Source organism: Lycorma delicatula, chromosome 3 (assembly GCF_047948215.1).
Source record: "Lycorma delicatula isolate Av1 chromosome 3, ASM4794821v1, whole genome shotgun sequence".
In the NCBI taxonomy this organism is placed as follows: Eukaryota; Metazoa; Arthropoda; class Insecta; order Hemiptera; family Fulgoridae; genus Lycorma; species Lycorma delicatula.
In genome coordinates, this window is record NC_134457.1 from 172,953,146 (window position 1) to 172,977,432 (window position 24,287).

The following is a 24,287-nucleotide window of genomic DNA, read 5'->3' on the forward strand; positions in this document are numbered from 1 at the left end:
CCCACTTTTTTCCCTTATTCGAATACTATTCTTTCTGTCTGCGATTGGTGTTTCTAGATAAGGAAGTCTATAAATTTTGGAAGGGGCAAAACTGTAGCTCTCTTTTTTTAAATGTTTTTCATGAGTTAGCAGATTTAAATTGATAAAATTCTAGTTTCTTTATCAGTAAGTTATTAAAAACATAAATTTGTGAATTAATGACCGTAACGTATAATTTTCTAAGAAAAAACAACTAATAAGATTGTGATGTCACTTTGTTTTGCGTCAATTGAATAGAAAGTGTAATTCTGGATAATCTATCAATATCCCACTTTCATCTTTATTGTTCAATCTCTAATAACGATACTACTTCACATTTCTATAATTATTTCATAATTTCTACAATGATAGGTTTGTCATAATTGCCCTCAGTTTCTGTTAAACAAGACTAGTCAGAAAGCGTTTTTCTTTTAGCACATGTGAAACCGATGAGAATTATCCGGAAATTCAAATATAAATAAATCTGTTTTAATGAAAAATTTAACATTATTATCTCATTTCAGTCTTTTCTTTAAAATTTTTTTATTAATTTGGTTCCCTTTTTTACGAATAGAATAAAGAGAATCTCAAACAAGGTCATTTTATAAATATATTCTGATTTTCATGTATCTCCTTTCGTATGAACTTTAAACCTCTTCTTATCAATCTATATATATTAGTGTAATAACATATTATTATTAAAAATCATACCTCTAGTAATAAATTTTAAAAATTGCAACAATGTTTTACTATATCTTATGATCCTTATAGGCCAAACTAATACTTTTAAAAATTCTTAAGTTTTATTTCGAAAAAATATACTAGCAAGGTTATATAAATTATTTCATTGTCTTTTCCAGTGATAAATTGGTAATCAAACTTTTCAGTTCATTCATAGAATTGGGTATCTTCATCTAATAATTTTTACATTAGTTAGTTAATTACATTTATTTTGTGTCATGTGTTTCATCGTTTTATAACGTCAATTTCTCGTAATTCATCAGAAATATCGTTGTCTACCTATTTTATGTGATCCTTTAGCAATTCTCGTAAAATTAAATCTATTTCATTAAAGGAATCATTAACTGGATTTATAGAAAGATATATGTCTTGGCCGACAAAAAAAATGGTTTGTCAAAATCTTAAATAATTAATTCGTCTTTGACGTGAAAGTAACGCGTGATAGAAAAAAGGAAACGGTTAAACACGAGGTATAAGAAGCTTTATGGGTTGTTAGGCAGGAATTCATACATATCGCTGTCCAACAAACCTTTAATATACAAGACAATTCTAAAACCGATTTGGATGTGTGGCATACAGATATGGGGTACGACGACCAACAGTAACGTTTATATTATACAATATTTTGAGACTAAGTTGGCGAGATCCACTGTAGAATCACTGTGGTTCCAATGGAACGAAGAAATTACCTAGAATTACCTTATGCTCGCTAAGAGGTCAAACGGTTTGGTAAAAATGATAGAAAGCGGTTATATAATCATGTGAACTTTCTAGCAGTTAAGTTCTTAGACAACAGTGACGATATCCGGCGAATGAAACGTCTACGAGTGCTGGACTTGGGGAATCTGAGTGACTCTTTGGCTGGTTCAATATCACATAAGTAATGAGTATCTTTCTATGCCTTGATGAGGAGCTTAGGTTCTTTTTATTTTTCCCCATGATCTTGGTACGTTACTATTTGTTTGCCTTTTTTTACTGTTTAATGATATAAATTTTTTTTTTTTGTTTTTCATTAGACCTTTGCGAACTCTTGTACCTATATGGTCTTACTCAGTGCTAGTATTAATTTTAAATATTTGTGTACTTTATTTATATAATTATGTATACGTACGTTTATTGAGGGTGCTTGCTGGAAAGCCCTCATCTAGTGTTTTTTTTTTTTTTTTTAAATACGATTTATTGCGGTTCCTTACTCAGAATCGATTGTAAATAAACAAACAGTGAGGAAGAAAAAAACATTATAATTACACGTTTGATACTTGAAGGTGCAAATTCCCGTGATAAAACAATGTAAGCAAAATGCTATATTTTCTGCAATACTTATCATGTATACTTATAATGCATGAGAATTAAGATCTGATACGATAAACCAAAACACAATCATTCCACAAAGACTACTTCAAGAAAATATTTTTGCAAATTTTAATTTATAAAAGTAATTAATAAACATTCGAATTTTTGTTTCACTTAATAACTGTACAAAAACAACAAATTAATTTGTTTTTTAAAGAAATTTGAATAACACGGTTAACTACGCCGATCAATCGATCAACGTAATGGTTAATAGATCATTCTTTTTTACCACCCATCCATTTTGCTTAACGTTGATGATTCCTTCGTCTCCATTTTCGGTTTTATAAGTACAGTTTGATTTTGCTAGATTTAAAATTCTAAAAATTCTAGGATCGAAAAACCATTGCATCCACCCTTAGTTGGTAGAGACACTGATTGTGGAACTAATCATCCATTCTTGTTTCTTGTCCAATGGTTGCATAATAAGACTAATTGAGTAAAACCGGGTCTCGTAATTCCCACTCCGAATAATCAAGACCTATTATTTTTTTTAACATTTCAAACAATAAACGAGAACAACGCAAAACCGCAAAGATAGGTTAGTTGATCGACTGAGATAGTTCATTACAAAATGTCTATTTTTGATTGTTATAATTGGAAAAGAGAGGATTTACTTACATCAACTATTTCACAAAAAAACTGGAAAAGTAAAATATTCACGAATTCCATCCATATTTTATTTTTATCAAAGTAAAAAAATTATTTGGCCCAGCGACTATGCTTATCTCAATAGCATACCCATTAATTGTAATGACCATCATTGTTTAGAATTAGTTCAAGCTATCTTTGTTTAAAAAAAAATCATAGTTTGTTTCGTCAAATTAGTTAAAAATTTACCAGGTTTCGAGCATTGTGCTAGAAATTAATCATTTAGCATTAACTCCGCCTGAACTTTACAACATTAATTCCTAGAACCAGTGACATTCGCTTTAATATTATTTTTTTGTACATAAAGGCATCCAGTTGCTTTAACGCTAGGTACTTCGACTAGTAAACAGTAAATGTCAGAGAGGTACACATCAAACTTGTATTAAGAATACGTACCGCATGTTTTCAATTTACTGGTTTTTATATTATTATTTTTAAAAATTCTTAAGTTTATATATTCTTACCCTATACAACAGGCATAAACAGAAATAATCAAACAGACTCCGTAATACATACAAACATATACATGTATATAATTTATTTATGGATAAAAACAACTCTCAGCAAAGCATTTACAGAAACAGTTTCTATTGCTGCCTAGACACCTTGGAATGAAGCCAAAACCAGAAAACTCGCTGTTACTTTAATATAATTTTATGTGACAAATCATGTACATTATCCAGTAATGCAAAGTATAAAAGAGAACGTTTTAAAGCTACTTCTCACCATAAACGACATTCGGCCTACAGGCTACTTTCATTTACAAATTAATTTAAATACGGTTAACAAAATCAGTTTATTCTTAAATTATATTAAGCCACTTATATTATAAATGTCAATTAAAGTTTTATTATCAGGTTAATTTTTTTATATTTATGTTACTTTATTTCAATAATTTATTAATGTAGTAATAATTAATTTTTTTTAAAAGGTTTTCTATTAAATGTAATTCTCTTCATATTTAACGGAAACCTTTTTGTACATTTTCTTAACGTGAAAAGATTTAAAGTATATTTTAGAATTTAATTATAAACACAGTGATTAGTAAAAGTAACTCCGAATAAATTAAAATTAAAATGTTAATTAAAATTCTGAAGTGCTATCAAATTATTATTTGTTATTGTGACCAAAAAGGAAGAAACATGCCTAATACAGTAGTTAACAATTTATATTCGTTCTCGATCTAGAAAACCCTCATTTATTTTGTTTAAACGCATTGTAAAACATTCTAAACAAAGAAGTTCCTTTTTAAGAATTTCTTTCTTCGAAGTTACTTTAAATATTCAACTTTCATTCACTAGAAAATTTTGGATACAATTGTAACACATATATAAACAAGATAAAAAATGAATATTTTGCATTTTAATTTTTATCTTCAGTCATATTTAAAGATAATAATTATTCTTGAAGCTACATTACAAGAGTTTTAGATTTTTTTTTTTTACTCCTCTTAACAATTTTGACGTAGTACAAATATTTCTACCGTTTTGTACAAGTACTGAGATGGCTCTTCGATAAAACTCCGTGTATACATTAAAGGGGCGTACATCATATTTCCTTCAATAATTTTAAAGTATAAAACCTTGCAAAATATAACGGAGCTAAAAAGAGGAAGATCCAAAGAGTCTACCGAAATTTTGTTCAAGTTCAGATGAGTGAATGACATACGCATCCGCCATTTTGTGGCTATTCTATTATATTTGAGATAATTATATTAGGTAGAATTACTAAAATTAAAAACTCAGAACCACAACGTGATAGCAATACCGTAAGATATCATTAGTTTAGTCCGCGTGAGATTTATCGATATCTTAGTAATATTTGTAAGAAAACTCCAGTATGTGGAAATTTATGATATAGTTTGAGAAATGCCTCAGTATCTTAATTTAGAGAAATTTAGTCTGTCTCATTCAAATGTAAACACGAAAAAATGATGAGCAAAAAGGAATCGAATAAATTAAAAATGTCTGAGCCTGAGCATAAGAGAGCCAATATTCAACCTAACAAAGTCGAGGCAGTCAAACTCCGTTAGCCGCTACCGAGTACTATCCCAAACCTAGAGTATTCAACACCCAATAGCAATGAGACGTATTCTAATCTCTAATTACCAGCGGCCGTCGCTCCGACACTGTCCCTATCGATTTTTCTTGACATTACTTATTTTTTAACGTTTATCTGTTTACTTTTTATACTTTTATTTGTTTACTTTTTTAAAATTTATGTTTGGCGCATTGTCTCTTTGATGATGAGTTTGAAAGTCAATATAACCAGAATCATAATAAGGGTAAACGAGTCGAACGTGATAAAGTTTGAATCCTCGATCATTTCTCTGCGAGTGAAATGATTTATTTTCAATAAAAATTTAATCCAATATTTTGATTTATGGAGTAAGATTAATACTTTAACTTATTAATTGATTTTAAACGCGCTCGCTCGCGCACGCGCACGCGCATAGAGAGAGAGAGAGAATGATATTCCTAGCCAGAGCAAGTTACATCAGTAATTCTTACAAGAAAATGATTTGCGACCATATTGTCTTACTAAACACAACGTAATCTATGCATTTTTATGTTACTATATGAAGTTACAATATATTTGTGCCTTTGAGGCAGATGTATAGGTGTTATTTTAAAAAATCTTTCCTTTCTAATACCACTTCATCCGAGTCATAACGGCGGTTTAATAACTGTTTGCATTTTATTATTCAGCTTATCAAAACAAATATACATTTTTTTTTTTTTTTTAATTTAATAATTTCAATTTGTTTAATCTTTCCTAGCTAATTCTTAGAAAATGGTCAATAGCTGGAAAACAGTTTATATAAATAAATAATCCTTTTATTGCGTAAAGAACAATACAAAATTGCATCACAATCGTCAACAATCAATAACTAGGAAATTGTGGTTAAAAATCTTCAGAAATGATTAAAATTTTTTAAATTTTAAAGTCCTTTCTATCCATTCAGTCGCTCATTCAAATACGTATCATTTGACTACTGAATACGTATTCAATACATATCATTTTGCACAATTCACATCTTTATGACATCAGGCTCTATCCTAATAAAATTTTGATTTATTATCCCAGCCGCTATCCATGAATTCGTCAACATTGTAGAACGCCCCAGATACCAAAAGGCGTTTTAGTCGAGATTTAAACCGACTCAGAATGAGAATTTGTTTGAAATCCTCTTGATTGAGCCTATTAATTAATCTGACACCAACTCCCGACGGCAAACGTTCGAAAGCCACAGTTCTGTGATGTTGGGCACGCAAGTTGTCCCTTCCTCTGATATCGTAAAGATGTACATCTCCGTTCTGCACTAAATTACATTTTGAACGGCAATACACCACAAGATCCAAGATAACAATGCAGTGCAAAGTCAGAATCAACCAAACTGAGCAACAACAATGAGAAAAGGTTGGCTATTAAGACATGTTTAAGAAAATCTTTTCCGTATTTCATCTAAACGTAAAGCGGTTTTAATTGTTAAAAAAAGTTAAAAAAGCGTAATCTTAAGTTTATCATCAGCTATTTGAAGAAAATTATCAGTAATAAAATGAAATGTCATAAATTAACAAGAAATTGATTGGGGAAAACAAAATAACCACTAACAATATTTTACTAATATTATTAGCCAGTAAAAATAAAAATTTTAAATAAAGTAAAATTTCAAACACTTGATAATAGCTATCTAAGTATAGTTTTTTCATGGTTTTTCAAACATTAAAAACATTACATTCAAAATGTATGAAATTATCTATTTTATGACTCACAAAAATTATCTACCACGAATTAATTTACCACTTTCTAGTACTGGATATAAGAATCAGATAATTATTGGATCCCAAATTAGTAAATTACTGATACAAGAATAATCAAAACAGAGGTTGCATATTTGCCACAACATAGGCTACATAAAAAGGTAAATCTCAAAATTCAACATAAAATGCTCATTAACTGATTTAATCTTATATTTTCTTATAATCTTACTTTAAATCAAATACAATTTTTGACTAGTCGTACATGACCAGTACCAGATCTTGGAGAAAGGATTTTTATTTCCCTCCACATTCTTATTTAACTTAATCTTTTGTAATACGATAGCGACCAGTAATACCAAACGATTTAATTATGTGATTAAATAAATAGCCTTTACAAGAAAATCAAGTCTTTTACGATTTTTCTTTGGATGTTCAGAAGATGCCGCAATTTAGACCAAAAAAACAGGTAACTTTACATATGAGTCACTCCTGGAATATAACGCCCTCAAAAAATTATCCTCTTTTGACTATACTAAAGAAAATGAGGACTAAATTGATTAACTGAGGGAGAAATCTTTTTCATTAAGTCGTGTTGCCTACTGTTGCATGTCAACATGCAAAGACTACCGACGTGCAGGTCACTATATACTGAAGGAATTGACCGTAAAGTGAACCTATTCACCCTTAGATAATGAATCTCCAACTGACAACACTTGTATATCACGTACTTACACGTGTCTCAACTATAAAAAGACTGGAGAAAATCGTGTAATGCCACAGATTAATATCTCCTTTTTTTATTTGATAAGATACATTACACCCATTGTTTTTCATTATTACAGGAGTATTGTTATATATAATAATGAACAAATTTACTATTAGCGAAAATCAATGAGTGATTTTTTGTACTTTGTATAAGGGAGTACTGTAATCGCGAAAAATTTCGGTTTTCGGATTTCAACGGAAATATCAATTTTGACCATCCCTGAAGCCATTTTGACTAGTTTCGGTATGTCGTCTGTTCGTACGTACGTATGTATATCGCATAACTATAAAACGATTAGCCGTAAAATGTTGAAATTTTGGATTTAGGATTATTAACATCTAGTTGTGCACCTCCTCTTTTGATTGCAATCGACTGAACCAAAAGTGTCCAACAAAAGCCCAAAATGCAAAACATTTGGATTTTGAACTTTTTCTTAACTGCAGTAATAAGCCCTCATTGAGAGCTTTTCAAAGATATATCATAAGTGGTACTTAATTTCATTGGTTCCAGAGTTATAGATCAATAAAACTTTAATTAATGAAATATTTGTATCTTACAAGGGGGAGGCACATCGGCGAGAGTCGGACTTCATTTCTTTTTTTCCTTTTTCTAATTTTTTTTTTAATTTAAATATATTGTTTTATTAATAATTATTAACCTGTGATTATAAAAAAATGTTTACAATACGTAATTCAACAACATTTACAATAAATAAATCAATAACAAAAAATTTTTTTTAAAAACGCAATAGGCGTACCAGGAAGTCATGTTATGTCCACATCAGATATTTTTTTTTGTGAAGAGACGATTTTTTTACCATCTCAGCTTCGTACTACAACCGCCATTTATTATTTTCAGTGAGTGTTTTTTTTTTTTTTTTTTTTTTTTTTTTTTTTATGAAAAAGTAATACACTGAATGATACTGAAGTTTTAAATTAGTTAAAGATATTGTAACTTTTAATAAGGTTGGAGTTCCAGTTTTCCCAGAATTCTTTGTATTTACAAGTTCAATTAATAGCACTGTCTTAGCAGTAATAATTGTTAGAATAGACATGACTAACTAATGAACAAAAGTGAAAAATGATATAAACGGCGACATAATCTCAAAAGAAAATTAGCTAACATTTTCATAATATGAAATCATGTTAATTTTTCCTTAAGATTTTGGCTACCGTGAAAAATTTCAAAATATTATAATTTGAATACATGACAGGAAAAATTCTAGAACTTCAAAAATGAGCAACTTTTAAGGAATACGTAATAGCGTTTGAAAACAAGATCAATAAGAATACAAAATCAAATTTCATAATAAATCCTATTGTAACCTATTTGTATTTGTTGCCTATTTTACCTATTGTAATTGGTACGTACCATGATTCGACTTCAGGAAAATATCGACATATCTTCGTGTTTCACATCCCCAGACCCCAAAAACTCCGTCAGCTCAAAAGTTTATACATGTATATATATATATATATATATATGTATACACATATATATCACTTTCTTATGGACACGATAACTGCCGCAATTTTTCGTCAATCACTTTTAAATAGATACATAAAAATAACTCGTCTCAAAATCTCGATTGAGTTTGTTAATGGCCAAAATCGGACCACGGGGTGTAAATGGGGGAGGGCTTATTCGAAAAAACAAAATATCACTATAACTTTCCTATTAAGTAAAATATCGAATTCGTTTAAAGTTCATACCATTATTTGAATAAGGGCCTAAAACTTATCTAAGTAAAGTTTTTTGATGTCACCAACTATTGGCCCAGGGGGTGGAAAAAATGGGGTTTCGAAGACATAAAAATTCATACCTCCCTTAATAGGCACAGTATCGAATCGGTTTAAAGTAGTTGTTAGTCATCTAAACATTACCTAATAAAACTTTTGTCTGAAACAATTTTTAATATGACTAACCCTTACGTCAAGGGATGACCAAAATGTTGCTGGAATTGTAAGATGGGGCTTGTCGTATGCTAAACATGTGATACTTTTTTTCACATGTAACCATTGTCGAACTGAATAAATGAAGTTTATCTTAACTTTAATGTGGAAATTTTTTTATTCCCTACTTAGCACCGGTGAAATCAACCTCCGCCTTCTAGCGTGCCGAAAGGAATTTTTTTTTATGATTAATCTTTTGAATTGTGTTTTTTATGCGTATTTCTTTTAATATTATTTTTTTATATTATTAATTCACTAATAAGTTAATAAATTCTTGCAAATTCAGGAATTAATAAAATATATAACCTAATGAAGAACAAAAAATATATTGATAAGAGGGATAATATTTTATTATAACTTTCTAAGCATATCCTTGTATAATCAGCAAATCCTTGTGTAATATAGAGTTTACAATCCAGAAGCTGTTACCATCAAAGAGAAATAGTCAGCAATACTACTATTACTACTGCTGCTACGACTACTACTACTACTACTACTAATAATAATAATAATAACAATAATAATGATTATAAAATAACTTTCTATTTGCGTAAAGCCAAAACCAGCTTCTCATAAAATTTAATTGAAATTATTTCTTAGAAAATGGACATCTATTGTATAAACATTAAATGTATGTGACCTTGGGTCATACTTTCGTAAGAAAACGAGAATACTTGTTTTTTCAAGATTAAGCAAGAAAAAGTTAATAATGTAAATTTAATTAAATCACTTATATTAATACCGATACAAAATTTACACAATATTCATTTTCGATTATATAAAAGCATATCGACAAAACTTTCGATTTATAGATATATTGTAAACTGTAACAAACACTTTTTAACAGATTTGTGGAATGAAAATTAAATAAGTTTATAATTAACTGACGCTACAACTCTTTTGAAATCTGGTAATCCATTCACACTTAAAAAAATGTTTAGCACTATTATTAGAAAAATCACCACCACATATTGCAAAAATGAAATGTAACTGTATGTATACAAATACATAAATAGAAATGAGTACGTACATAAATCAATTTTCATTTCACCAAAAACAATTCGATCTTATTGTTTGATTAGAAAAAATATTCTTATAAAATGTAATAAAAATGAATTTAGTTATTTATACGTTATATTCTCGTACACAATTTATTTATATTTGTTTGTTTGGTTTAAAGTTTCTGCGGTATACTGAATTTAACAATATTAAATTAATTTAACAATAAAAATTACTAACAATTAAAATAATTTAACAATATTAATTTAACAAATGAACTCAAACATTAGTGTAGTCTACTGACTACATGATATTTAAGGCCGTTTATGAAATTATTTTCTTTTATGACTACACGCATGATATTTATCACTTACCACCAACTAAAACTTAAATACTAAAAAGAGACACTGAACGGTAAGAACTCTTAACTAGATAAAACTAAAAATAAAAATTAAAACAAATTTAATTAACTATGACAAAAGACAGAAAAATTCATTATTTTTCATATAATCTAAATCATAATCATAATCTAAATTTTGCTTAATCATAAAATTAAATTATAAAGGTTGGTTAGGAATAGAGTATCAAAAGCAGATTAACACGAGCAAGAAAGATTTATGTAGAAAAGGAACGTATAAATATTTACACTAACATAGTTTAAAAATTATTAAAAATATTAAATTAAAGAAACTATTATATTAAAATATTGATTAGTATTATAATTACAATTTACTATTAGTATTACTATTATATTTACTATTAGTATTGATTATTATTATACTAAAGTAAGTTTTGAGCGTAAGTCTTTGTAATTTCGTACACGAATCGTAAGTAAGCCTAAATATCGTTTTACAGTTTCTACAGTGAACCTTCCGCACTGTAATTGCACACACTGGCGAATAAATTCGGATAAATCTAGCTTGCATGTGTGTATTTATAAAATGAATAGTTTTAAAGTTTGTATTAAGTTCAAAGGAGAATTTGAATACATTAAAAGAAATCCGAATTTAAACGTTGAAGATGTAGTGTCTAAATAATAAATTTATGTTTAAGTTATTTCAGAAAAGAAAGAACGGTAAAGAACGTAAATTTATTTACTACAGAAAATAATTTTACTCTTTAAGAGAAATGGAATGCATAATGTTGTAGATGAAAAAGCTGGCAACAAGGTTGTTATACTTCTCTGGCAATGGTTATTTATTCTTATATAGTGGAAAAATAATGGCTGGAAGAGAAAAATGTAAAAAATCGATAGTTTTAAACTTTGATTGACTCCCCCACCTCAATATTTTTCCCAAAGTATTTTTCTTTTGAGCCACTTGCAAAACAAATATTCTTAGGAAGATAAAATAGAAAATCGGTTAAAAAAATATGCAATAAATTAAAAAAAATAATTTTTTTCGATTTTTGGGAAAGGGGGAGAATTTGGGGTAATTTTTTTTTAATTGTAAGATAAACACGTACACAAGTAGTGATTGATATTAATATAAAATGAGGTTATGTTTATAACATTTTAAAAGATGACCCCCAAAGAAGCTACCTACCCCACTCTCTGAAGATACTGAATAGAAAATTGACAAAAAATAGAAATATTCACGAGTCTCTGCGCTAAATCACATTAAAATCGGTTTATCTACTCAAAAGATATTAAACTTCAAATACGCCAGCACACGTACATATGTACGAACATTACTCCTACTTTTTTTTGTTTTTTGTGGTCCCTGAGTCATGAAACGTCAAGAAACGCAAAAGCACCCATTTTTTTTTACCGATTACCTTACTTTCCTTCTTGTAGCATAGCTCTAGAGCTATGATGCTAGGAAAGTAAAACGGAATTTTCTAATTTAACTCGCTGAACTTTAAAATAGTGGGGCAATGTTTTCCTTCACGAACGCCATATCTCAAGTTTTTGATAAAAACTTGCACGAGTGAAAATCTAATACGGTGGCAAGAAAGAATAATTTAAAATTAAAAATAATTTTTATTTAAATTTTTTTTATTTTCAAATTTTAATTCAGAAATTAAATCTATCAATTTTCCTATGTTTACAATTTAATATTTCGTTAGTTATGAACAACTGAACAAGATATATTAAATATTAAAATTCTCCGATTTCTTTGAGAAGTAATCAAAAAATAAATTTTTAAAATGAACAAAACGAGGAGAAAATTAAATTTTGTTGCGAGTTTTTTTTTTGCGTACGCAAGATGAACGATTATAATCGAATAATTTGGGACATGGGTGTACGGATAACGTATGAAGCAAAACTGAATACAAGGTTACGAGGTAAACAGACTCGTGAGTAAAGAAAGCAAACGGCATTGAACTACAGACACTGACCGCAGTTTAATAACATCTACCTTGTAGTAATTGTTAACGCAGTCTATGCATGAACGTAAACAACACTATTCACGCAGTGCTTTCTCCATTTATATTTACCTGGTTGTGGCATAAACATTTTATTTTTATAGACCCACTTACTTCACTTCTGCTACTGATTTATTTGCTTATTACTACAGTTTTAAGTGCTTAACTAACTTATTGATTTATCACTGTGTGACTTTTTTTTAATCTTAGTACCATTCGCCTGTTTTTTCTATAATTGCCTCCTACTGTATAGATGCTAACGAACACATGCTAACTAACGAACACACTTGTATATAACCAGTTAATTTTAATTTCAAATTAAGATACTACAAATAGTAAATGAATACCTGTTGTATTTTTGATATTTTTCATATTATTAAATGAAAAATGACAGAATTTAACTAATAACTATTAATAAAAAGATACAAATATATATTTTTAAAAATGAACCAGATGAAATCACTAAAATAAAATTTCAATATTTAGTTTCTGAATTCAAAAGTCGGTCTGAATCTACCTATCTTCTTTCTTGTTCTGTTTAGCCTCCGGAACCACTGTAAGATGGTACTTCAGAGGATGATGTGTGTAAACGTACGTAAATGAAGTGTAGTCTTGTATAATCTCAGGTTGACCATTCCTGAGACGTGTGGTTAATTGAAACCCAACCACCAAATAACACCGGTATCCGCGATCTAGTATTGAAATCCGTATAAAAACAACTTTTATGTCTGCAAGGAGTCTATATTACTTTAGCACACGAAAGGAATTTGCTCCCTCTTTTTCTATCACGTAAATCATTTAATAATTAATTTATAACAATAAATTCACAATGATACTGACTCAGTGTGTTCCATACCTCAATGAATTGACTGCTGCGTGAAAAATTCACCTTCATTAAAGAAAAAAAAACATAAAAAGTTTAAAAATTACAAATTTTTAGATTAGCCAAGCTTATCTAAACCAATTTGACAAACAATTTTTAAAAATTATAACTGATCTGATAATGGTTTCCATGTGTAAGGCCTAAGGAAGCTCGAAAGGTAAATTCTTTTATAAATTTAGAAAAAAATTTCAAAATGAAAAAAAATACATATATATTTTATTCAAATATAACCAGTTCTACAACCAATATATATTGGCAAACAGTACATAACCAATATATATGCTGGTTGTAAGGTAGTTATTTTTTTTATATTTAGATAGTTGTTTGATATATATATATATATATACACACACACACAAATACACACACACACACATATATATATATATATATATATATATATATATATATATATATAAATATCCATTCAAAAATTCATGCTGCAAAATATAAATCTATTTAATTCAGTAACTTTATAAACATTCCAGCCAAAGTACATTTTATGGTAATAATATGCGTAGGTACATACTTAATATGGATGATAAATGTAATATCATGCATTATTATTTAAATGGCAACTAAATGCTGTCTAAAGTGAACAGAAACTTAACAAAGTGTATAACAAAATTACTTTATGGGGGTGATTATAAGTTGCGTGGAAGGGAACTCCCTTCCTTGCTGTTCTGTCAAGCTTACATAAATTCTTGAAACTTTCCAGTTATTTCAATTTCGAGTAAGATTTATAAAACATCAAAAATTAGTGCGAATAAATATCTCAGAAAATAACAGAATCTAAACGTTACCATATACTTAGAATGAACATGTACACGTTATACACTGTTTACAATAGAAAACACAAACGGTATAATAAAGAAACTATTTTTATTTATAATTTTAAATTATATAACATGAGCTAAGACAGATTATATTATATAACGTTCAACATGAACTAAGACAGATATTTTTCAATATTTTAAAACAATAGGGTAATAAGTATTATTTTGTAAGGGATAGTTTAAATAAGGACTCAAAGATTAGTAGGCTGGAAACTAAGAAAAAACTGTATATATTCACTCGTTTACTTGTAACATGACTGGGAAAATGAAAAAAAAATTTGACTCTTCTGTTTACAGATGACCAACCCAATACATTAGAGACTGAAAAACTGTGATCAGAGATCTCGTTCTGAGCTTGCAAGAGCTGCCAAAACATTTAATCTCCTGAGAAGACAAAAGTAAATGTTTTTAAGGGGCTTGGAAAATAGGATACTGGAAAATAAAATTACAGTACAGGAAAATAAAGTTAAACAGCTAAACTGTTTTAATTTTCTTATTTCCAATATATAATATTTATGATAAATAGATAACAAGAAGATAAAAAGATTTAACAGAATGAAAGGCACTTTCAAAACAACCTTAAAGAAAAATTTCCAAAGGTTAGTGTTATGAAATTTTATAAAGTTATATGTATTCTTAGTCGTCTTTCTGTCAGTGAAATGTGAACGACAGCAATTTTACTCAGGTTTAGAACTGTTAAAATGCGTTTTTAAGACAGTAGCAGACATATAAGAAGAAATCGAAAAGAAAATGCAGAGGTAAGGAGAGAACTAGGCTAATAGAATTTGGATAATAAAGTTATTGATACCTCATGCACTGAACGGTATACTTGGAATGAGTAGATATGTCAAAAAAAAAGTATAAGTACCAGCTTCGGGAACGACGAATTTTAGGAGCCCAAAAAGGAGATGAAAGAACCAATTAATCAATGATAGAGGATGATATGGTGTGTGTGTGTATATATATGCAGAGCACGTGAAAACTAGTAATGTAAACCTGTAACACAAACATATAATTACGATGTAACCCTCTTATTCCATTATAAACAAACCTCACGTTTCTTTTCAATCAGTAAATTATCTTATAACCAATATCGTATAAAATTGAAAGGTTAAAATATTGACTCGAACTAATTTGTTATAACTTACACCTTTTATCAATTACAATAGATAATTATACCGTAATAATTACGTTCTATAAACAAATTGTAATCATTCTCTTACACTTGGACAAGGAAAAACTGAAAATAATAAAATAAATAAATTAAATAAAAAATATTAACAAACTGTTATAAAAATAAGCATTTTTACTTAATATTAGTTCCCATTAATCGGTATTACTCTTTGTAATATTTTTTTTAAATTTCACTAGTTAATAATTAATTTGGATTTCAAATAAGTACTTATTTTTTTAGAAAATAATTCAAATAATTTTTTTTTAACAAATAATACTGTACGTTTTACTCGTGACCTTTTTATCCTTGTTTGGAATGATGTAAGGAATTAACCTTGCTTTTTCGGATGTAAACAGTTCGAGATATGGGGCTACGATTTTAACGTTTTTCAATATTGCCACTCGACTTTTTATCACGAATTTATCCTAGCTTTGGGATCCACATGTAGAGAAAAATATAGCTGTATATTCATAGCAAGGACCAAACTTCTAAAGGGTATCATATCAAAAAAGGTTCAAGAAATATTTTATGATTTCTGAAATCCTTTTAAATCTTTGCTTTTTGTGTAATGTTTTTTTCTCATTTTTTTATTTATTTATACGAATCAATCAGCTACTTCACTGGCTGTTACAGTATAATTAATATAGGTAACAGATGTGCTATTAATCAATAAATGACACCCAGACCTTTTTATTTATAGACGCTTATTAAGTCCCTCAATTAAAAAATTGCAAATATCTCGAATTCAAAATTCTATGCATATAAACACATATATTTGTTTTGGGGGTCTACATTTTTGCTGAAAATTGATTCTATAATTTTTGTTTTAATAGGTTAATGAGTTTTAAGGTAATTATATATAAGTACTAATATATCACGGAGAAGATTTAATTCCGTTATTATTTCATTTAAAAAATCCAGTTTTATTTATAATTAAAACTGGAAGAAAATATCTGGTAAACTCATCTCAGTTGTAAAAACCGGAATTTAAAAAGAGCATTTAATTTTTAAAAAAACATAGAATACATAAGTTTTTTTTAGATTTAAATATTTAATTAATAAAATCGAATAATAACTTGTTCAAGAATAACATGTACAATTTTGTTCATCATAGATTTGTATTTTTTTATTTTTTTTATTAATAATCAAACTTTTACCGCCTTAATCATCAATTTCAAAAATATTTAAAACGTTTCCGGATACAGAAATGTAATATTCCTGTACTCGCCAATAATGAAATTGGCGGGAACGCAACAGCCACGAACTGGTCACTTGTTCGGATCTTATTCCCCGACAGGGGGAAAGATCCAACCTCGCACCTAGTAATCGAGCTAACTCATGGAAGAAGTATTGGAGATTTCGGAGCATTATATAGTATAATTCTTTTTTCAGATTTTTTAAATTTATTTAAACATACATCTATATATAGCCTATGACATTTCCGATAACGTAAGGTAAACAAAAAAAACACTGCGGAAAATGCTCAACATACCCTGGTACATAAGTAATAGCCTTATATATAATGACCTCAAGTTGAAACCGTTTGGCAGGAAATCTCTCTGGTCAGCCTACGGTATAAAATCGTTTAGATCGGCACTCGAATTACCTGGCGGTCAATTTGTTAGATAACACGATTAGTGATTTTTCAAGATTGCTGAGGAACAATATTCTTGGTTTTCCTTATCGCTTCAATTAGGTGACTTTATGCTGGCCGTACGGAGTGCTCTTCTATTCCATTATTAAGTCACAAGCCGCTGCGTCTGTAGCAACTCAATATTAATTCAAATACATCCTATTTACTTATTGTTCTATGAACAGATTGTAAAGTGTCACACTATAACTGTGTCGTTATAATAAAAAAGAAAAATATTTTACCCTATACATGCAATAATTTTAATTTTTAATGTATAATTTTTAATGTGTAATTTTAAAGTTTTTAATTTTTTATCAACTGACGATGAGGGAAAATCCTCTAAAGTGCTTTTGATGTACAAATGAAGAAATATATTATTAGAATCTGTACTGTGGTGGATTGCTGAGTTTTACTTTTAGTCTAATATATATATATTTTTTTATTTTATTTATTTATATAGATTATAACACTCCCGGTAAAGTAAGGATTCCAATGCGGGGTCATACATCTTTAAATCGGTTCAGCCCTGAAGCTGCTACGATGGAACATACATACATTCTAAATACATTATATTCCTTTTCTGGCAGTCGTGTAAAAATACATTTATGTAATTTTTTCATCAGAAGCAATTATTATCAAGAACTTGAATTTCAATTAAATTACTAAATTCATCATATCCTCGATAATGTATAATAGTAAAAAAACAAAGCGATAGAAAGGAGTTGGACGAGATTAATATCAAAATATTTAATTAATTACAAAATTAAATTATGTAAAACTTGATTTAATTTTAATTACACAAACCGTTTTTATTACGTAGAGATATAATTTTTACATCACAAAGATTACATCTACGAATTTTCACTGAAATTAAATTGTTTTTATCTGAAATAAAAGGAACCGTTTCAGTTTTATATTAGAGATGTGTTCCATTTTAAAAAAGTAGTGGATATTTTATTATTACTATTATTTAATTTTAGTTAAGGATATATAAGGTTACATTGAAACTGGCTATTTCTTCTCTTCTAATGTGTTTTGTTACTTCTGTTTTATTACTGCAATCTCAAGGAAGTAATTAAAGTTACTAAACCACAATAATTAAAGGGGAAAATTGTAAATTCAAAAAAAAAAAGAAGAAAGACAGGAGTTATCACTCTGGTTTAATTAGCGGGAATTTTATCCGACACAAATTCGCATGTAACAAATTCCGTACTATGTATATACATTTATACTACAAACTTGTGTATAAAAACCCAATCACTTTTAACAACATTCAACAAGACGACATAATAACTACGATTTTAAACTGTCTTATGTTAAGACATAACAACAACATATCACTGTCAAGTATTCCATGCGAACAATTTTGTTAAGCTTATTACCACTTCGAGTTTAAGTATTTTATTTAACATTTAATTAATTTCTAAGATCTAGATTTATTTTATTTAAAAACGCTTCTCGAAATAGAAATACCAGAGGTGGAAAACTGTACTCGTATAATCTAGTTATGAATACATACCGGTATAATTTTTTTTATGTAAATTAATAAACTGTTGCGCCTTGGTGATTTTGAAAAGTGTCTAACGCTTTCTGATGTTAAGTATTATATAGTATCCATAGACCTGAACTGATTACTACTGGTGCAGATGGTTAGCATATGTTCAAGTTATTTCTATATCGATTATTCAATAAAAAATATTCATAAATATTTGACGTTATTTGTATAGATTTAAAATACTTAATTATCGTCTGAATAATTTACTATACCTCTCTTGAGGGTTGTATTATATATGAAGAGCGTAGAATTTTTAAGTGCACTAAACGGGATCTGTATATACAAATACAGACTACGCGAGGAAAGAAGCACTTTATTTAACCAATAAGATTGAAGCCCATTATTTATCGGTTATCGTTTATCTACCAGCGGTCAACGATCAGTAGCAGTAACATATACATGAACTGTAATTATCGGCTCGAATACAAATACACAATAAATCCATTACGGAATAACTTGTCTTACAAAAATAATTAGCCTTATATTATCCAGTCTTTCCTATTCTACCTTATGTATGAAACTGTTAATATAGTTTAAAATAAAACAGTAAAAGATTAGCTAACTCACGTATAACATTGAGTACGTACGACTATAGTATACGGGAGTATCTGAAGACAAAAATACGTACCAATACTAAGCGCAGAGTAAATGTTTATTATAAGTTCTTTAAATTTACAAATAAGATTTTGTTTTAATTTTAAGTCGTTTTCACTGGAAAAATTTTAATCCCTTATTTAACATATTACTGTCATTCAAAAAGAACCAACCCATTGATATAGTGATTAGCATAGTCTCATAAAGTAACTACATACTGTATTCGTTTTACAAAATCGTAAAAATTACCATAGGCAAGTATTTTTGTGATCGATTCATGTCACATACGAGAACGCTTTTAATCGTTAGAGAGATGCCACCGAACATACGAACACAGAGGTATCGAGTAATTTTATAATTATTTATTTTTTAAATAATAAAAAGTATTTTGACTGCAGGCGTTTTACCTATTTTTGATAGTTTTATAATTAAAAAATATGATTAAAAAGATCATTTGAAATAAAACTAGTTGGGCATAGTAAAATATATTTCCTGGATGGGAATTCTGGAAAAAAACACGCTATTACAAATGAACTTGAAAAACGAGGTGGCAGAATAGAGTAGGTATGAGAAAATATGTCACCTGATACTATTTAAAACGGTGAAGTTTTGTCATTACTCAATATTCATTTTATCAATATTCATCGTTGAGAAAACTGTGACTTCTCATTTATAATCACTAAATGACCATCATGTAGATTCGATTTTTTTACAAACTTTTCGAAGAAAAGTAGTCGTATGATGGCAGGGGAGGTTGAAAATGAAAATAATATATCGTTTTGAAGTATGAGGAGTACGAAAATACCATTTACTTAAAATCCGGTTTCGTTATATATATATATATATATATATATATATGTTCTGTATAAAATTTTTTTGTGGCTTGAAATTCCCAAAACTACAGGATCAATTTCACTGAAATTTATGTATGCTCTAGTAGTTTATCTGAAGTTGTGCATGTTAAAATTTGATAAAGATTGGTCGAGTCATTCTACAGGTACGCTCAATTTAAGGTTGACAACAGACGAACCTCAATTTGAGCTTGTGGTTGTGTAAGGTTTACTCGTTGTTGTTAATTATTACATCAAATTACGGTTACAATAATTTTAATTTTCTTACAAAAGAAAATATATTTTAATATTAAATGAATAAAAAATTATATCTTTAAGTTTTCTCATTTAATTTTTGTTTTGCACATTTACTACGCAAAAAATTATACAAAATAATTACACAAAAAATAAACAGAATAAAATACCAATATTTGTTTTTTTTTACCAATAATTTTTTTTTTATTTACCCTAAAATAAATAGAAAAAAAATAGCATTAGCTGATAATGATGAGTACGGAAAATCTATTGTCATATTTATGGAAAGTAAAATGAAAAACTTCTTCCCAAAAAACAGTTTTTCGGTAATTATTTAGTTGAGGTGCCTCACCCCGAAATCACAAAAACAAAATATATCAAATTCATTCAGAATTAATATTTATTCATTTAATGATGTATTTTGGCGTCGGAAATAGAAAATTAGTAAAAATTTACATAGTGATACAAATAAAAAAAAAAAACGAAAACTCAACAAATATTCAACAGAACCACTAAAAACATCACTAAATGACTAAAAACGAACAACAAAACCAAAAAGTAACAGAACTATTAACGAAAACTGCAATAATAACCACGAATACTCGGAGCAAGAAAAACGCAACCGCAATCATCAACAGCTGAACCTAACCTAATTAATTATTTATTACTTAAATAATCAAAACATTCCTGTTGATAAGTCAAGGTTATTTAGCGAAGCGAACGTAGGTTAAATTTGGTTACATTATATTATTTGTTTTCATGTCTTTAAATATAATGTTTCACTATGATATAAGTATTTTTCCGATTTTCATTATGTTATGTGTTATTTGTATGGCTACGTAAATTTTTACTAATTTTCTATTTTCAGACACCAAAATAATCATTAAATTAATAAATATTAATTTTAAATGAATTTGATATGTTTTTTGCGATTTCGGTGTGAGGCACCTCAACTAAATAATTACCCTTATTTCTAATTAACAATTAGTATACATTTTCAGACTCTTTCGTTGAAATCCATTCACGTTTTATAATTATTTCTGGATAAAAAGAAACAAATATATGCAAACACAAATACGTGGCAAAATTGTCAAACGTTTTAAAGAATTTGGTTCTTCGAAAAATATTTTGAATTTATTGAAAATTTTGTAGCCTGATTAAAAAACTCACGCGTTTGTAAACAAATGTATTTAAACATTAACAGTAAATAGGAGTATGGGCTCGTTTTTTGTTAAAATCTTATCGTGCGAGTGCTATAACGTATACAAATAATTAGAATTTTTTTTGTAGATGGCCAGAAGTTGGTTGTAATTACTACTTGAAACTGACATGCATTATAACGTTACAGAAAAGATTCTCTCAATTTGTAGTGTAAGTCGACAAAATTATATTTAGAAAGCGGAATAACAGAGCTGGACATATAATTCTGTAACTGTGGATATTTAACAGACTTTTCAGACAGACGGAAAAGCCCTTTCTAAAATTTATTCCGGATAGATACCTAAGCGTAATAACAAATACCGTCAAAATAAATTAAAAATAGCGAGATCTGTCATTCATTCCAAAGCAATGGAAACGTATTGTACCAGCACACTTTAAACAGCTGGGTTCAAACGTTTTAAAATCAACTACAGGTTAATTTTGTGGCTTATTAGAACAATGCATGTATGCGAAACATCGACATACTATGGAAAGGTTGGTAAATGACAAAATAAACAAAACTTACGTGTAACCAAATGTTCACAAATAAATTATGTCTACAATAACGTATTTATAATAGAGATACATGTCGCTGATAACTCATTCAAAGATATTCTTTGTCCTATTAATGACTTCTAGCCGCCAATAATAACGTAAATAAATTTACGTAATAACGTCAATAAATGTTTGAAAATAATTATACATGAAAATAAATGTCCAAAATGTGTAATAAGTTCAATCCTAATGATAATTATGAAAAAGGGGCTAATTTACAACGAAGAAGTTTGTTATTGCATTGTAGACGTGAATAAGTAAGGTTATAAATGGTCGACTAATGCAAAAGACCATTGCAGGTAAATGAACTGCAGGTTCATTGCCGATAAATTAATATAATCTATCTAAACATAGCAAGTCTATTTATATATATATATAGTAAATTTATTACATTACCTCATTTTTACGAAGAAATAAAAGAAATTAACTGAAGCGAACGACAAAAAATTAACGCATCCCGTCCTTCCAATCGTCATTGTAATTCAAGTAATGAACAACGTTGTAGACAGCGTGTCGATCATCTGGCCCCGCCCCTTTCTTCATCCAGTGTCGTCTTGCGTCTATCTACAGATGCAATACTGTTATAAGCATATAAAACGTACACTAAATTTTTTTTTAAGAGTGACCGGTACCTTGTGTTAGTCCTCTAAAACTTCTGCCATGTTACGTATAATTTACGTAAGAAAATAATCAAATAAAACAACAATAAATTAACAAAGGCAATAGTAATTTAAAGTTTCTTCAGTAAATTTCCTCTCTATAAATGCAATCCCAAGGAACATCACTGACAGCTTGCTTTTCTTACAATATATTTCTTTTAAAAAAAAACAATTTTATTCGAACGCCGACTCCATTTTAGAACCACTTTTCCAGATTAATATTTTATAAAAAAGCTGTATTTTAGGTAGATTTTATAAGAAAAGAAAGCTACCTGTTGTAATAGGTACCGGTTTGACTTCCAGAAAATTCACATATCTTCCCGTTTCACATCCCCCAGACCCCAAAACCGCCATCAGTTCAAAAGTATATATATATATATATATATACTCGTGTGTGTATATATATACATGTATATATTTCACTTTCTTGTAGACACGATAACTACCGTAATTTTGCGCCAATCACTTTCAAATTCATACATGAAATATGACGACCCAAACTCTCGGTCGAGTTTATTAATGGGCAAAATCGGACCGTGGGGTGGGAATGGGGGGGGGGCTTTTTCAAAAAAACAAAATATCTCTATAACTTTCTTATAAACTAAAATATCGAATTTGTTTAAACTTCCTACTATTCTTTGTATAAGGGCCTAGAACTTATCTAAGTAAAGTGTTTTGATACCAACAACCATTGGCTCAGGGGTGGAAAAAATGGGGTTTCGAAAACAAAAAAAAATCATACCTTCCTTAATAGGCACAGTATCGAATCGGTTTAAAGTGGTTGTTATTCCTTTAAATATTACCTAAAATGTTTGTCTGAAACAACTTTTGATATGACCAAACCTTACATCAAGGGATGACCAAACTTCTGCTGGAATTGTAAGAAGATGGGGAAGATGAAATTTTTTTTCACATGCAACCATTTTCGTATTGAGTAAATTTGAAGTATTTCTTAACTTTAAGGTGGAATTCTCTTTTATCCCTTACTTAGCACGGGTGAAATCTACCTCTGCCTTCCCGCGTGCGGAAATAATTTTTTTTAATTCAAAATATTTTTATTAACCGATATTTTTTTTTAAAAATCATAGTTAGATATTTATTTATTTATCTTTTTTTATCTGTTCACAAATTCTGTGATAAAAATTTTATCATATGCACCGATTTTTTATGAAAAGTTTTTAATACGTAAAAGAAGTTCTTCTAGTCGTCTGGTGGCAAGTTTCTTCTGTACAACCTAAGTGGAAAATTCTTTTCATTGAATAACTATGAACTGTAATAGATAACTAGAAGAGATTTTATTTTATTTTTCCTACTCATTGCTTAATATTAAATTGTTGGCTTGATGTAATTGCTACCTACAATGATTATTATATTTTCAACAAAAACATCATTAATTGGAAATTTTAAGAAAAAAATATTACATACTCCCTCCCACATGTCTGAGAATCATATTTTTATTAAAAAAAAATGGGACTTCTTGTTTACAAATATTTTGTAAGTAGAAT

The 24,287-nt window shown here is 28.6% G+C and overlaps 1 long non-coding RNA gene across 1 annotated transcript in view; it reads right to left on the reverse strand.

Annotated features, from left to right (window-relative positions):
- The window catches only part of LOC142321107 (uncharacterized), a 36,295-nt gene extending 13,674 nt beyond the window's left edge, over positions 1–22,621 (reverse strand). The window contains exon 1 of the long non-coding RNA XR_012755584.1: positions 22,520–22,621. This is a non-coding gene — a long non-coding RNA (uncharacterized LOC142321107). The remainder of the gene's footprint in view (positions 1–22,519) is intronic.
- Between the last annotated feature and the right edge of the window lie 1,666 nt (positions 22,622–24,287).